At 45.5% G+C, this 17,010-nt stretch overlaps 1 long non-coding RNA gene across 1 annotated transcript; it reads left to right on the forward strand.

Annotated features, from left to right (window-relative positions):
* Nucleotides 1-5,199: 5,199 nt before the first annotated feature.
* On the forward strand, nt 5,200-16,603 carry LOC122457817. The gene is made up of 3 exons (XR_006277490.1): nt 5,200-5,391; nt 9,626-9,713; nt 15,034-16,603. It is a non-coding gene; the product is annotated as an uncharacterized LOC122457817 (long non-coding RNA).
* Nucleotides 16,604-17,010: the final 407 nt, after the last annotated feature.

Genomic DNA, 17,010 nt, shown 5'->3' on the forward strand with positions numbered 1-17,010 from the left:
CGGGAGGGGTGGTGAGTTTAGTGCCATGCAGCGTACTTATGAATGGCATGACCAATTATCAAAGGAGGGTGGTGGTCATTCACAGTATGGATTCACGTAAGGAAGTGATTGAAGTATGAATTGCTATAGATTACTGTATTGAGGGATAATCTTTGCATACTAATTCCTACTTGTCCCTGATCATGTGTTTACCTTTATTATTTTGAATACACTGTATGATATGAAGCAGTGATAGCAATACACTTTCTTGATTAAATAAACTGTATTCATAACCAAGTACAGCAATCACCCATTCCCAGGCAGGCCAGCTGCTGTTAATACCAATACACTAAAACAACCAAAACACCAATTACGGAAAAGAAAAAATAATACCAAAGTGCATGAACAAGTGCAAACAGTGAAAACATGTACAAGACAGAAACCCCCTACACCGGGTGTCTCCTGGCCACCATTCTCCTTTCCCTTCTTTCCCTAATTGCCTCTCCCTTGGAACTGTGGGAGGAGGAGTGGAGGCATCCACAGAGAAGGGAGTCAATATGGAGAGCTGCATGGGGCAAGGTTGCCCTTCCCACCTACTCGGGGGTCACCAGGGGCCACCCACCCATGGAGTCTTCCAAGCTGCTTCTGGACTGCAGCACAGGGTAGTGTGCAGGGACTCGGGCTGTGGTGTGGGTGAAGCAGCAGGAGCCACTACTCTTGGAGTCATTACTGATATGAGCTGCTCAGACAGTTCCTTCTGCTGAGCTCTATCCTCCTCCCATAGCCGATGTTCCAAGTGCTTGCTCCTGTGCTGAACCTCTGTCCTCAAGCTTTACAAACAGCCCGAGCCTTTCCTCTTGCCTCTCGCACCATGCCTTTCCTAGCCTCAAGTCCCTCTGACTTTGGAACTGGACCTGCTTGTTTGCCCTCCCCGGAACTTCAACCATAAGTCCAGCAAGGAAATGCTGCTTCTTGTAATGATCCATGGAGGTACCTTGGCCCAGACTTGTGCTGCAAAATGGGCAAGCTGTGGGGGTACTGGAGCCAGTAGAGGTCAAGGGACCTCAACAGGACAAGATACAGAGGGTTATTGTTTCAAATAGCTCAGTGCAGGAGCACAGAAAAAATCCCTGTGGAATTTCAAGGACATAAAATGATACTTTTAACAAACTGAACTTCAGTATATTGTGAGAGGGATGGTTCAGAACACAGAAACCCCCCGGATGCAGCCTGTTCAATCACAGTGAAAGAAGCAACGGTAAGTTAAAAATGAAAAGCTAGGTTTTTTTATTTTAGAAAATTGCAGAATTACTTCTGTTTGGAGCGGGGCAATGGCAGTTGACATCCATCGGGCTACAAAAGCTGCTTCTATCATTTCAGGCCTTCCACATTTTGGAGGCCATAGCAGTTCTTGTGGTGCCCGACTGGCAAAGAGAGATGTTCTTCCAAGCTGCTGGTGGGAAACTTGCAGTTTATGCAACCAAAGTATTCAAACATATAGTGACTGATCAGCACATCTACGAGTGGAGAGGACTGGTCAGTGACCGAGATGGGAGCCCTGGAAAATACACCCTTTCCTGAAAAGTAACTACCTATCTGAAGTTCTTGTTTCTGGAAGCCATTAGCACCCAGAATTGGGTCAGATTTCATGAGAGAATCAAGAGGACGCTGCATTAGTTTCCACATGGCTTACCTTGTTATGGCTGCATGCAAACATGCAGAACTCCACAGCCTTTCCTCTTGCCTCTGGCAAATTTCTGAACAAGATTTCAAACCCCAGTCATATTTAACACAAATTATTTTGTCACCTATGGACTGCATGGACTACCTCTATCTGAAGTGGACTAGGTTTGCAAATGGAACACATTTCTACTTCCCTGCATGGTTCACTGTTTCCATGCAGCTCAATAGACTGTTTAGTGGTTACAGAGCAACATACTTACAGACATAGCAATGCAAAGTTATTATTTTTAAGAAACAGGAATGGCCCTACCTAAACTCTGTGCCTTTCCAGTAAAAATACACTTTCGAAGTATTCATTACTGTTTACATTTCCCAATCAACATTTTGAACTTCATGTGCAGTGGGGGATGGAGAGGGAGGTACCAAGGTCCTGGCACACAAACTGCCATTAGTGGATACATGCTGCTAAGCTGGGGTTTCTCATAAATTTTGCATTGGTTCACAGAGCAGAAATTTCTCCTATTACTGAATTAATAAACATTAAAATGGAGCCAGAAACTTACTGGGCTCAGGGGCAGCTTTTGTCCCTTCTGTGTCTGCTGCAGGCTTCACAGCAGGCTGTTCCTTAGGGGGAAGTGAGTGTGGGGGCGGAGATCAAATAGCTCCTCTGAATATGGACCCAGGATGTGCTGCTGCTTCTACTCCTGCTCCAAAGTCTACTCCGGGACTTGTTTCAGCAACTGAGTGACTTCATTGTAACCTGGAGGTCAGACTAGATGATCATAATGGTCCCTTCTGACCTTAATATCTATGTACCTATGTATCATTCAATGCCTGCTGCTGGCTCCCATCATTCCCCAAGCAAGGCCCCATCCCAGGTGACCAGGTCATCCTACACCACTCTTAGCTTCAGGCTGGGAGCAGTACCCAGCAGCCGGTCAAACTCCTCATAAAACCGGCATAATGTTGGCGAGTTGCCCAGTGTGCATCTGTGGTCTCTGTTTTTTCTGCACTCGCTCCTGAGCTGCTTAATTCACTCCCTGCACTGGTCACCAGTCCAGTAAATTTGCAACGCTGACAACTTCTTCACTATCTGCTGGAATGTGTGGTCATTACTGGTGTTCTTACTAAAGTCCACAGTTTTGCTGACCTCACGCCAGACATTTACCAAAATCTATCTGTGCTCCTATGACCATGAAGCAGTGCACTTTGCAAGTGGCTTCTTCTGTTCAGTCTCCATTGCAAACACCGAAGGCTCTCGGATGGTTTATTTGCAGCTTAGTGGTCAGAAGTCAATGGAAAGGTTCACGCTGACTCACCGAGCTGCTGCTGTATGCCCAGAACAAATTGCTTCTGTTTTCACTGCAGTCAACTGGAGATTGTTGGGATACAGATGACAAAGAAAGCTGGCCCATAGGATTGTAGAATACTTTTGGTGGACTCTCAGGACCCGAGTCGGAGTGGGGTGGGCTGTGTCTACATTGCAAAGCAATAGAGCTTGAACTCTGGATCATGGCTTGACTTGGGCTTGGACCCTCCAGCCCTGCAGGGTCCTAGGACCCTAGATCTGAGCCCCAGTCTGAAGTATTTGTGGGTATATCTACACTGCAATATAAGCCCAGCCTAACTCCCCTTCTGTCTATACACAAATCATGCTAACTCAGCACTTGGATCCAGAATTCCAGGATCCCATGGGGGTGGAGGGTCTGAGCCTGAGTCAACTCAGGACTGAGGGTTCAAGTCCTATTGCTTTGCAATGTAGATGCAGTCCCACTGGACTCCTGCTCTGGGTGTCTGCCAAAAGTATCCCACAATCCCATGGGTTGATTTTCTATGTCATCTGTTCAGTCAAGTTTTCCCACACTAGCTCTTTGTTCATGGTGCAGAGAGGCCACATTTTGGGAGGACACTAGGAAGTCTGGAATATGGGTGGTTGGACTCAGGCCCTCATAATGCAATGTAGATGCTGGAGCCCCAGGTTGGAACCCAGGGTTTAACTAGTCCTAACCTGGGGTTACAAATTACTGTAGATGCTCAAGCCCTAAATTAACAAATGTAGAGTCTGCTAACTTGAGTTCTACTAACGCTGGGCTTGCACTGCAGTGGAGACATACCCTGTGTGTAGACAGAAGGGAGCTCTGGGTTCAAGCTTGAGTCTAAGCCTGGGCTTAAATTGCAATGTAGACATACCCTTACTGAATAGAGTCAAAGCCCCCTGGACTCCCAGGGAGACCGAGTGCCAAAGGTGCACTGCCAACCTGCACACGTTGACTTAAAAAAAATGGTGGTGGGGTGCCTTTTTATTTGTCCTGTAGTTTCTGAGTCTTTAGGCTCTACTTAGGTCACGTTCTCAAGCTTTTCTAATCTACAAATTATTGAAATCCTGCAAGACAGGAGATATGTATTTGCTAGGCCATAGATTTCAAAGAGGTGTAAGGGTTACAAAAAAGTGGGCCTCAGAGAAAGAGATACTGGATTTTAAGAGTACAAGTACATGGCCCTGATCCTGCAAACGCTTACCAGTCTCATTCACTGATATTAATTAATTGGAACAGAATCTAACCAATGCTGCCTGAACATAGGTCAGCCAAGATAGAGGGCACATTAGGGGAAAAGTTGATTAAAAAAACATGGTTGTATAACAGACGTTACATGTGGAAGAAGAATACTTAGTGGAAAGTACAAGCCACCTCTTACTTATTCATTCTCATCTATTGACTAGAGGTAATCCTATAGTCCTTAATCCTTTGAAATGTCTATAATTGGCACCACAATCTACAGTCCAATTAATTAGCTTGCAAACAGAATAAAAGACAATACAGTTCCGAAGACATTTGGCTGAGCAAAAATTAATCACTAACAGAATTTTGTCAAAATAAACTCTCATATTTAGCTATCTATACACACCTCAGAAAAAAATCAGACAGTTACATATTGCATAGTATGTAATGAATGTGGTTAAAGTTAAAACTACTAAGAATACATTTCTTGATGCAGTATCAAATTAAAATAAATTAACTGTTTTTAAACATCTATTTAAAAACAGAGCTCTTATGTGACACATGATTTCATCATAGGCTGACTCTCAGGCACAATCAGAAAGATGAAAGTTCATTAAGAAACACATTTCATTGTAAACAGAAATCAGCAAAGTTGCTGCTGCTGGTAAAATGATGGTGCAGCTAACATCCTTGACAGGAACCTGTTTATCAATATACCTTGGACTGGTGTATTCCCTGATTGTGGGCTGTGTAACTAATGTGTAGCCTCACAGCACTGCCCAACAAAACTGCACAGCCCCTAAAATAGGGGTGGGCAATCTATGGCCCGTGGGCCGGATCCAGCCCCTCAAGGTTTTGGATCCGGCCTGCAGGATTCCCCCCACCCCCCGTGGTGCCGCAGGCTCCGTGCCGCTCTCAGAAGCATCCAGCACCACGTCCCTGAGGCCCCAGGGGGACAGAGGGCTCCATGCATTTCCCTTGCCTCCAGGCACCACCCCCTGCAGCTCCCATTCGTGGGGAACCGCAGCCATGGGAGCTTTGGGGGAGGTACCTGGAGGCGTGGCAAGGGCAGCACGCGGAGCCCTGTGGCCCCCCTCCGCAGGGGCCGTGCAGGGATGTGGTGCCGGCTGCTTCCCGGAGCAGCGCGGTGTGGGGCCAGGGCAGGCAGGCAGGCAGGGAGCCTGCCCTGGCCCCGGTGCGCACTGCTGCCACCCCGGAGCTGCTTTAGGTAAGCAGCGCCAGGCCGGAACCCGAACCCCTCCTGCACCCTGCCCCCCAACTCCCTGCCCTAAGCCTCCTGCCACACCCCAGACCCCAACCCCCTACCCTGAGCCCCCTGCTGCACCCTGTACCCTGACTCCCTGCCCTGAGCCCCCGACACACCCCGCACCCCTCCTGCACCCCAACCCCCTGCCCTGAGCTCTCTCCCACAGTCCGCACCCCTCCTGCACCCCTGCCCAGAGCCCCCTCCTGCACTCTGCACCCCAACCCCCTGCCCTGAGCCCCCAATACACTCCACATCCCTCCTCTGCCCCAATCCCTTTCCCTGAGCCCGTTTCTGCCCACTGCCCCCCTCCCACACCCCGCACTCCCTCTCGCACCTCAACCCCCTGCCCTGGCCCTGCATACAATTTCCCCACCCAGATGTGGCCCTCAGCCCAAAAAGTTTGCCCACCCCTGCCCTAAAATCTGTTTTTTTTTCCCCACAAATCACATTAATTCTGTAACTCCTCTGCCAGGTGGAGTCGGCAGCAACAAATGCGAGCTTCAAAATCTAGGGGTCCCTCTTAACAATACAACACAGAACTGTCTCGAGCCCCCACTCCGTAATCTGGGAAAATTAAACACCATTCCTGGGTGCCTCTAAGAGGCCATATTTCCCCTCTCGCAAGCACTGAGACTGTGTATATGTAAGCGGGGGAATAATCCCGCTATTGTGGGGAATTTTCCTGGCTTCTGCACTGCCCCGGTGAAGTGAACTAGCGAAAGGATCTGAGTCCTCGCTCCCACTTCCTTTACCCAGTGGCCTCCCTGCCCTTGAGGGCTCCTCTTCCACTCTCCTGTCTGGCAGAGTCCTCGTAACCCCGACAAGGCTGGATCCAGGATTTCAGTGGGGCTCAACCCCCAACCCTGCTGTGGTCACCTAGGACAGGGGCTAGGGTGTCCCCACTCCGGGGTACTCTCTCTGCACTGGGCACTTCTCTGACCCACTGATTATTACATACAATTTGAAGCAAATGCAAGTTATTTAATCAATAATTAATTTTAAAAAGAATAAGGGGAAATGGGAAAGGTTAAAGGAAACATCAGCCAGCTCTGTGGCAGGGAACATCCCAAACAGTGTCTCTGGAATGTCCGGGCAGTTCACAGTCTGTTCCTTGTAAGTCCCAGGCCTTCTTCTCAGACCCTGGCTGTGCTGCAGGGATGCTGTGGGTTGGACACTCGCTCTGGTGGTGGCCCCAGGCTCTAGATGGCAGGGCCCTTCTTCCCAGTGTTGCCCCCGCCCTGTCAGGGTTACCAATCCCCCTTCGAGTCTGGCCTGCAGAGCCTCCTGCCTGAGGCGTCTCCCTTTGTTGGGCCCACTGCCCAGGTTCCCCCCTCGCTCTCCCCAGCTGCTCACGACACCCGGCTCTGGACTGCTCCAGCCCCAGCTCCAGCTCCAGCTCCAGTTCCACTCTGTCTTAGTTCCAGCTCCACTCTATCTCAGCATGGCTGCTGCTCTGCCTCCAGCTCCCTGGGCTGCTTCTCTGCCCCCTCTGGCTCTGGTTGCTGCAGCTCGGCTCCCAGGACAGGTCTGCTTGCTCTGGGCTGTGCCTCTGGCTTTGGGGCTGCAGCTCTGCTCCCAGGACAGGGTCTGCTCTCTCTGGGCTGCTTTTCTGGTCCCCCTGGATCTGGCCCAACTCTGCTCCCCAGCTCAGCTTGGGCCCCTGCTTTCTCCTTTGCTTGGCCCCACTCAGTCTGACCCGGGCAATTCCAGCTCACACAGAGGATGGGACCTCCCTGGCCTCCTGACTCCCTGATTAGCCTGCCCGCCCTGTCATTCAGGCTGACCTGGAGCATTGGCCTCTCCCCATTGTTCCTGGGGACTTCCAGTCTCAGGGTCCTGATTCCCCATCGACTCTTCCCCTTTGAGTACTGGGAGCTAGCAACTAAAACACCTCCACTGAATGTTAGTAAGGGGGCAACAGTCCCCTTACATATAGCAGAGAAAACTTTTAATAAAAAGTGGAAAGGAACCTGGCATTAATTTGGAAAAACACTACAATCGTGATTCCAACACATCTCACCATGAGCAAAATTCCCAACCCAGAGTACATCGGGCAGTGTTCTTTGCCTCCATTTCTCACTTTGCAGTGTGAAAGTCCAAACAAATATCCCTTTAACATGCCACTCCCCTCTCCCTCCACCACACCCCACTCATCGCTGCTGTTCTTGGTCATTGAAGATCCAGAGTTCATAGATGCATTCATATTAGTTTACATCCCACGTGGGGGGGTGGGGCGTGAGGGTGGAGGTAGAGGTTCCAGAACCAGGGGGGCCATGGCCCCCCACTTTTAAAATTTAACATGGGCATAGTAGCCTTGGGCAGGTGCAGAGGGTGGTGGCAGGGGCTGCACTTCACAGCTGGTGAGCTGATCAGGCGAAGTGCAGCCCCTGCCAGCAGTGCCAGCCTCTTCCCAGTTGGGGGCTGAGGTGGGCCTTAGCCCCCCCTTGCCATGGGACCCCACCCCTGCTCCTCCTCTTCCCCTGGAGGCCGTGGCCCCTGGCCAGGCTGGAAGCCAGAGCCAGGCTGTGGTAAGAGCCACCTGGGGAGCCCCTGACCCTCCACCTGCCCTGGGCAGTGCGCCACAGGGGGCAGGGACATGGGCTAGGGGCTGCTCTGGGGCACCACAGCCCTCTGCCCAGGGCTTCCCACAGCAACCTGGGCTCCTAGGGCAGCTCTTACCATGGCCAGCTCCAGCTTCTGGCCTGCACAGGAGGCAGGGCCCCAGGAAAAGAGGAGGAGCAGGGAGCGGGATCATAGGTCCAGCACCAGTGGCCTCATCTACTCCACTGCAGATGGCCCTTCCCTTCATCTTCTGCTGCCACCTGCCTCTCTACTGTGACCTCTGTGAGTCAATTTCTTGAGGTTCTGCTCAATGACTTCAGTGGCTAGTGGGGGAACCTCACTGCTAGTGCAGGCTGGGCAGTCTCTTCCACAGAAATGTTGTCCCATAGCAGGTCTAAGGCTTCAGCACTTAGATCTGATTATCAGTTATTTCTGCTCTAGAGATCACTGAACAAAAGACTCAGAATTGAGCCTAATCAGCTGTCTTTAAATAGTGGAGAGGAGTGGGTTAAATGGTGCCTATGACTTTTAGGCAGAGCCCACACCACCAGGCAGAAATACCCATCCTCACCCTCTCTCCCTCCAATGGGCTCTGGTATCTGAACCTCCTGCTTAGTGAGTTCAATTCAGTTGAGGGTGATTCCCTCAATTAGGACAAGCTAAATATAGTCTTGCTGCTCTTTACTCATGCAATAAGGATAACAACATTTCATTACCCCTGCATTCAATACTAAAGGTGAATTATAACCCAACACCAGCCAAAATTGATCATTTGGGCAACACAGCTCTGACTGTTGTTTACCTAAGTAGAATAGGTTCATGTAAATATAATCTGGCCCTGAAGTCTTCCTCTCCTTACTCCCCCGTCCCCCGTCCTGACAGCTCATCACTAGATGTGAGGGGAGAGCTCATTCAGACCTTGCTTACTCCCAATGGATACCAATAATTGCTATCCCCCTATAACATATTCATGCTCGGTTTGTTAAGTCAGCCCACACTTTTGCAGTCCTTTTAGATTCCTCAGTGTTATTGGTTGCCCAAATAGCCATGGAAGCAAAAAATGCCAACTCCCAGTGCCAACTGGTCACAAAATCTTGCCTAATCTTATCATTTTCAGAATTGGCCATGCACTGATGACTGCCAGGCTGGATTACTGCAAGTCCTGTCTAGAAAAGGAATCAAATGCCTTTGTACAAAACACAGCAGCCTGTCTGCATAGCATCATACATCACTAGGAGCACATTCCCCAATACGCCTTTCTCTGCACTAGCTCCTCACTGAATATAAAATCTAGTTCTAGGTCTCTGTTCAGCTGTTGGATTCAATCTAGCAACCTAAGAGATAGCCTCTTCCAATGTGACTATAACCACCTGTGAATGTTACATTTCACTGGAACCATGGAATCCATTCATCAACAAAGGGAGGCACATGAGCACGGGATATAGAAATTTCACAGGAGCTGAACCCATACTATGGAAGTCATTCATGCAAAAGATAAGAATGGGCAGAGGATTTACCAAATTCAAAACTAAGTGCAATGCTCACTTATTTGACTTTATTTTCCTTCATGCAGGTCTTTAGATGCACACTCACACAAAGCAAAATGCTGTTAATCAAACTATTCCTCTTCCAGGCTGGAAAAGAAGAAGAATGAGATTATTTTCTGTATTGGGAAGTTCTCAAATAAGATTGTGATGGAGCCCTTTTTAGCACCTAGACAGGTAAGACAGATAGATAAGAGCTATTCCTTAAATCTAGAGTCCAACCACCTGCAATAGTTTTTTCTTACTTATTTTATTGGTTTAATATACTGTACAAACCTTAATTTTTAACTCCCATTCCACATAGATGGCAAAAAACATAAGTGCAAGCAAACAAAACTGCAAACCTTGTAATGGAAAACAATGGGAAAAAAAATGTGAACCAGCTCTTTGGCAGGGCTTTTTGCAACCTAAGGCCTCCATCCTGCAACAAGAACTTAGAGGGGCTCCAGGCTGGTTCTGGAGTCTGTCCATGCGGTTCTCAGTGCAGAAGCCAGGCTTAATACTGTAATTCATTTTTTGTTGACATCCTCTCCTGCAATAATAACAAGGTAACAGTAACATTGTGTAGACCAAGATTACAAATGTTGCTTTGCAACAGAAAAAAACCTTCAGACATTCAAAATGCCATTAGAACACAACATTTTCAGTCTTATACCTCTTCAAAAATATACATATATGAATGCTAAATGCCTTTCATCAAAGCATCTCAAAAAACTTTACAGACACCAGTGAATTGCAACACACTAGTAAAGTACCTAATTATTTGGTCTCCTTTATACAGATGAGAAAACTGATGCACAGAGAATGTAAGGCCATGTGTACACTGGGGAAACTTAAAAAAATAATCCTGCAGGTTCAATTGAACTCATGTTAGCAATAGTGGAACCCTACTATAGACAAGGTTCCTGCAACCAAACATTTTTTCATCACCATTTTAGTTAAGCCAGTTGAAAGCTAATGCTAATTGAAGCATTGGTAAAAATGGGCATCCAGCTGTGGGAATCTTATCTAAATGGGGCTCCCACCATCACTTCCACTAATTCAGCTGAATTTGTGTTAGAACCAGTGGAGATTTGTTGTTGTTGTTGTTATTGTAAATTTCTCCAATATAAAAATGACTTTAGTGACTTGCTCAAGGAAGTCAGCAAGACTGCAGCAGAACCAGGAACAGAATCCATATTTAATTCCCGCTCTTCTGTTCAATTAAACAATGATTCCATTTAATAACATTTGGAATCATCATAAGAAATGAAAGCTTAAAATGGTCTCAGAAAAGTGACAGGTCTGTCCCAGACTAGCCCAGTAATGGAATTTCATGTGTTTATAACAAAATGTTAAGTCTTGAAGAGCAACAAATTTTAAACTGATGAAAGGAAATACTTTTTACACAATGCATAATTAACTTATAGAACTCATTGACAGAAGACATCATGGATGTCTGGGCCCAGATCTTCTAAGAGAGTTAGGTGCCTAAATAACTTTGAGGACCTGGTTTCACATGCTTAGTAGGATTCAAAAAGGTTTGGACATATATGGATAAAGAGAATTCAAATTAATTAGTAAGGAAAAAGAAAGTATAAAGGAGATAAATTCTCATTTTTCAGGGCATAAGACAATACCTGACAAGAATTGGAAAGAAACTTCCTCTCTCTGAGCAGGTTAGTTCACAATTATCCACTATGGAGTTTCTTGCACATTCCTCTGAAGTATCTGGTACAGAACACTCTTGGAGACAGGATATGAACTAGATTGAGCACTGGTCTGATACTGTTTGGCAGTGCCTATAAATGTATCATGCTATTGCTACTTTTGAAGGAGTTGATAAGTATTATTTAATACTAAACAGCAGAAGCTAAAGTGTTAGCAATGGTAGGAAATTATTTGCCCAAACCCCTAATATAGACAAGGGCTCAGAGACTAAAATTCAGTTCTTAGGTAGCGCTGAGACTTCTGAGTTTGGGTTACTGCATTCTCCCTTGCTGTGACGCAACATTAAAAATACAGTGTCACGTTGTTTAGCTTTTATTTAAAGAGGGGAGTTGCAGGAAGATGGGATGGAGAGGGGGATAGGAGAGGGTTGATTGCTTGCAGTAGGTGCTGAGAGCAAGTGGATTGAATTGTCTGTAGAAAAAAGAAAGGAGGGGTGCATTTGGAACATGTTGGTTCACTCTTCCTCCTGTTTTCTCTCCCAGTTGATAGTTTCTCCTTAGATCCCTTCCTTCTCCTCAATACATACTAGCTATGAAGTGGAACAAGATCTGAGAGTGCAACTCAGTGCAGACCCACTCTCTCTCTCTCACACACAGCAAATTTAAGGGTATTTTCTTTGAATACCTTTGATCAGATAAATCACAATTCAGCAAAAGCTGCTGTATCTCACAAAAACGTAAAGATGCCAGACATGTTATAACAACTGTGAATAACACGGGAAGTACACCATCGCATTGTTAATGCTCATGTACTGTACTGTCTATCAAAGGTACTCCAAAGAAAATGAAGAAGTGAAAGAGTTAACATTACAAGCTCAATTTATTGTTATTTTTGTTGTAAATTATTAGGGGTTTCCATAAAATGAACAAGCTGTCAATATTTGTTATTTTCAAAGGTTTAATAGTACCCCCTAAAAACCTAGCATCCTAGCCAGAAAAGATTGTCAGTTTATGGCCTCTCCCACAAAATATTAACTGAGAAAATAATGGGAAAGTACTGTGTTAACTGCAGTATAAATATACACTCATGGCATTCATATAATAGAAATATACCAATACAAATTTTCTGACATGAAAAAAGATTCCATTATTTCAAATCTAACCCAGTTTACTGAATCATAAAGAGAACATTAGGGAAACGTAAACATATATTTGGAGCCTAAACTATAGTTATCACGGTTCAATATAGTTCAATGTCTACTACAGTACAAAATATTGTTAACAGAATTTCATCGATGAGCAGTAATGGGTTTAAGATTTTTCAGGGTTCCGTATGCAAATGGGTAATATTAGGCAAATGGGTACACAGTTAGCTGCATTTTTATGAAAGAAAGCGAATGTTTTTCATAAGCAATAACCTGTGAATTCCTGGCTGTCTTGCAAAGTCAGACTCCACTGACTTCAGCAGAGCTACACCCTAATGACACCAGTGTAAATGAGAGCAGAACCAAGCCCTTGATTCAAAACGGTTCCTTCTGCAGTAGCCTGTTGGGTATTGTAGGCTTTGTCTAGAGCAGAATAAGAGGTGTGTTGTTAGCACATCTGTGGTATCTACCATGGTCAAAGTGTAACGCAGACAAGATAAAATATAAACACATGCTACAGTGGACACATTAAAGTCTAGGCTTCGGCTACCTGCACTTTACCTTGACCAGTGTCGCACATGTGAAGGTAGTGTGTCTTCTCGACACTAGACTTAAAGCATGTTAGCACAAATTAGCTAATGTGCTCACATCACACCTTTAAACCCTAGTCTAGACAAGACTTTACAGATAAGTGTCATCTGGAGCTTGTGTTTGCTGTTCCTGATGTTTTTCATTGCCATGAGAAGGTGGGCTTATGTTATTTCTTTCAGTGCACAAGTAAGCACTGTTAATAGCATTTTGGATGTTCTCAAATAACATAGGCTGAAATCCTGGCCTTATTGAAGTCAAGGGGAGTTTAGCCATTGTCTTCACTGGGACCAGGATCTACCGCCCCCCAGGGTCCTCATTTATTTTGTTTAGCTGCAAGGTCGACCTTGAAAGATCATTATGATGTATGACTTTGGTGCAGATGGTAAAGCTGTTACCTTGGCTGCCTGGATGCCCACCACTTTCTCTTCAAAATCAAACATTCTCTCCCACTTGCAATCATGCGGCTCCTGGGGACAGCCCTGCAAACAATTACAGTGTAAACAGTTGAGACAGACCCGCTGAGTCAGTGTCTACCTGTGCACCCTGACAAACCATCTTTGCCTTGCTGGACCCCTAAGGACTATAACAAAAGGAGAAGTTAAAGGGGAACAGACAGTGAGTGTACCAAAGGTGGTGTCATACTCACCAGAAATAAAAATCCTCGTGAATGAGATCCATTAATCGATCTAAGAATTTTAGTAGAAATAACATATTTCCACACCACGTGGAAAATATATTGGGTGCGCATAGGGGGCATGTTACTCCTTTATTCCTGCTTACATTGATTTTGCACAGACTCAGTCAATCCTGAAGACAGATGTGCCTGGTGAAAGGAAGCACCAGCCGTGAAATTCTGGCCCCATTGAAGTCAAAATTCAAAATGCCTATTTGACATTAATGGGGCCAGGTTTTCCCCCTTGGTATGGAGCCAATGAGTAAATTGAATAATCCCATGAAGCCTCACACACACTATCATCTCATAGCTCCGGAGCAGTAACTGTATGCCAAGAGAGGGCCTAATGGGACCTTGGCCACCTGGGAGTTACAGAGGACAATAGCCCAGAGGCAAACTGCAATCCAAAGGGATGCTGTCCTCTCCCCAGAAAATATTTCATTTAGGAGCTTTCAGCTGACACAGAAGTGTCTTGGAGCCAGTCAGTCTCTCTCCAGCAGTCAGACAAAACACCCTGCCCTTCCTGCTGGCACAGAGGGGAGCCACTGCTTTCTCCGATGTCTCCTAGTGCTTTGTGTCAGCTGGATGACTCTCTTCACTCCAGCTCCCCACCTGCCTTCTGCTGGGGTGAATCACACAGAAACAGAAGGAGTCTCTCTGGTACCACATTCTATATGTCAGCTTCTTGTGCTTGCATAGCAGCTCCCCTGTGTGGATGTTCTAGGGCAATGAAGACATTGTCATGATAGACAACACCACTATCGGCTAAAAGCATAATGTTTATCAAGGCACGAAAGTCTGCACCAGTGACTAGAAAATGAAGCATATTTTGTTAAAAGGGCATCACATATCAAAGTGTTTCTTCATGTGGAGTTACAGTATCCTAGCAATTAATCTGTTGAGGCAGCAGGCTTTATCCTGCATACAGAGTGCATTTGTGATCCTCTGACATATTTACCATATGACTGCTGGAGATAAAGCAGCCTACTTTAAAGTATATTCTACAACCCACAGTGAGTGCTGCTAAGCACAGCGGTATCTCTTTTACTGGAATTACTGTTAATTATTTCAATCCCTCTCATGAAGAAACTACTAGACTTCATGGCAGCTCTTTACATATTCATTTTAAAGAGTCAGTGGACAGCTTAATTATACACCTATCCTATGTTAATTTGTTTAAAAGTGCTATAAAGCCGGTAATCCCAATGGCAAGTGACTGTATGTAAAAAAAACCAACTGTTTTATTCAGAGAAAAATCAATATTGCTGCTGTTCTCTGCTATTGCAATTTGCCCAAAATTTTAGTCATTTATTTTTCTTTTCAATGAGAAAACTCTTTCAGGTTTCTCAAACCTCTGATACTTAGAAACCCACTGGCCTTGTTTAAACTGGGATGAATTTGGACATTATTTTTATGGATTATTTGTATTATATTCACAGCTCAAGACTCAGTCCAAGATTGGGGCCCCATTGCGCTCTGTACAAACACAGAGTAAGAATTTGTTCCTACCCCAGAGAATTTAAGAGGAAGACAGTAGAAGGAGAAATGACTTACCCAAGATCACAACAGCTGGCCTATGGCAGAGCCAGGAAGAGACCATAGCTCTTCCGGGCCCCAATTCAGTGCCCTATGCACTGGGCCACAGTGCCTCTCTTACCTCCTGCATTGGTAACAATAGTGACCCTGCTAGTATGGGCTCAGGTATTTTTACCACTGTCGTCGTCTAGATTTGTTCAGAGCAGCTTAGAGCACTTGATAGTAAAATCTCCATGACCTGTACACTAGTGATGCTATCACAAGTTGAGCTGCCCTTAGGGCAGTGCAATAGTAGGAGGATTACCCAGACAAGACCTCTGTGGGACTTCTCTCATTTATAAGCTCACAAGAAAGGAAGTGCTTACACTATGCATTCCAGGGTTATAACAGCTGAGGAGATCTATCGAGGGATATCAGAGAATGGACAAAGTGACAGAGTTAAAATATTCATTGCAAATGTGAAATAATTTATCTACTAAGCAAAATCCATCCTTTCTATTTACTCTTTCAGGAGTATCATGTGTATAAACAGAATTCTTGATTCCTATCTGGCAACTGACACCTTATAAAAATAGCTGAGTGTGATGCTGAGGTGTAAATACTTTAAGCAAAGTATTACCAATCTGTCATGTCCTGATTTTGCATTCATTTGAATTAATGTTTCCTGAAAATAAGACTACAGGTTTTTAATCGGCTATAAGGTATTCTGTTGATGATAACTGAGACATTTATTTCAGTCCTTAGATACTAAGGCGAAAGTATTTATGTGTTTATATTATCGTGTCGTGTCGCACTGCAGAGGGCAGTAGTTTGCAGGTCTTTGTTCCCTATTGTGGGATTTTGAGAGTTTACTATAAAACTTGGTTTAACCTAATAAAATTTTGACCACCCTTGTGTCTTACCATGGAATCTGGTATTCACATATCAGAGACGAGAAAACAAAAGGAAAAACCCTTGCAGAAATTTCACCTTCTCTCGCTTGCAAATTTGAGGGCATAGATAAATCACTACAGATACTATTCGCATTCCACCCAGAAACAAAGCCTATGTTCAGCATTCTTACATGGGCTCAGCACTGTTTTCACTGAATGTGTGGCACCTTCACCCTTATCCAGGCAAAACGCACATTGAAGTCCCAGGCTTTGTCCCTTGCTCATTGAAAGCTGAAGGCATTTCCTAACATTGTATTAAAAATGCTTTTGGTGAACTTCTATAACAAGTCCTTGGTGGGAACAGGGTCAGATGGATCGTCATGGTTCTGTGATTGCTTTCACATCCCTGCTATAGTTTGTGAGCTTTACGTGAGCACCTGACATCTGTTGTTAATGACATGAGTATGAAACACTGATATAAATCTAAAACAGAAAAGCTGTATCCAAATACAACGATATTTTAAAATTTTGCATAATGGGGCTAAAATCATGAAGGGTCTATGCTTGCTTCTGGTGGAGAGACCCCCAACTGTGGTAAGGTCACTAGGTAGGGATTTTGGAGTGGCACAAGCTCCCATGAATGAGGAAGGCCTTAGGGGACCAACCCAGCCTAAAATGTGAGTAGTAGTGTCTGGGAAAGGGTATGGTCAACTTGGTCAGAGGATGCACTGAATCATTGTATCCCCTCAGCAGCCTCGGCTAGCAGGAGTCCTGCAGAGCTCTTTTTGCCTCCCTGAGGTATGGAGGAGCGGGGTGGGGGGAGGGTACCCCTAAGGGAGAGCAATAGAGCAAACACCTCCTGTCTTTGGGATGAATCCTCCCCGGATATAGCAAATCTCAGTGGTACAGGGAGATGTACTTTACAGCTCTCCGTGGCAGTTTCAGTGGATCTGCACTATGGAAACTTTATTTTATTTCTGCCTCCAAAATTGTAAAGTTCCGAGTCTG

Source organism: Dermochelys coriacea, chromosome 1 (genome assembly GCF_009764565.3).
Source record: "Dermochelys coriacea isolate rDerCor1 chromosome 1, rDerCor1.pri.v4, whole genome shotgun sequence".
NCBI lineage: Eukaryota > Metazoa > Chordata > Testudines > Dermochelyidae > Dermochelys > Dermochelys coriacea.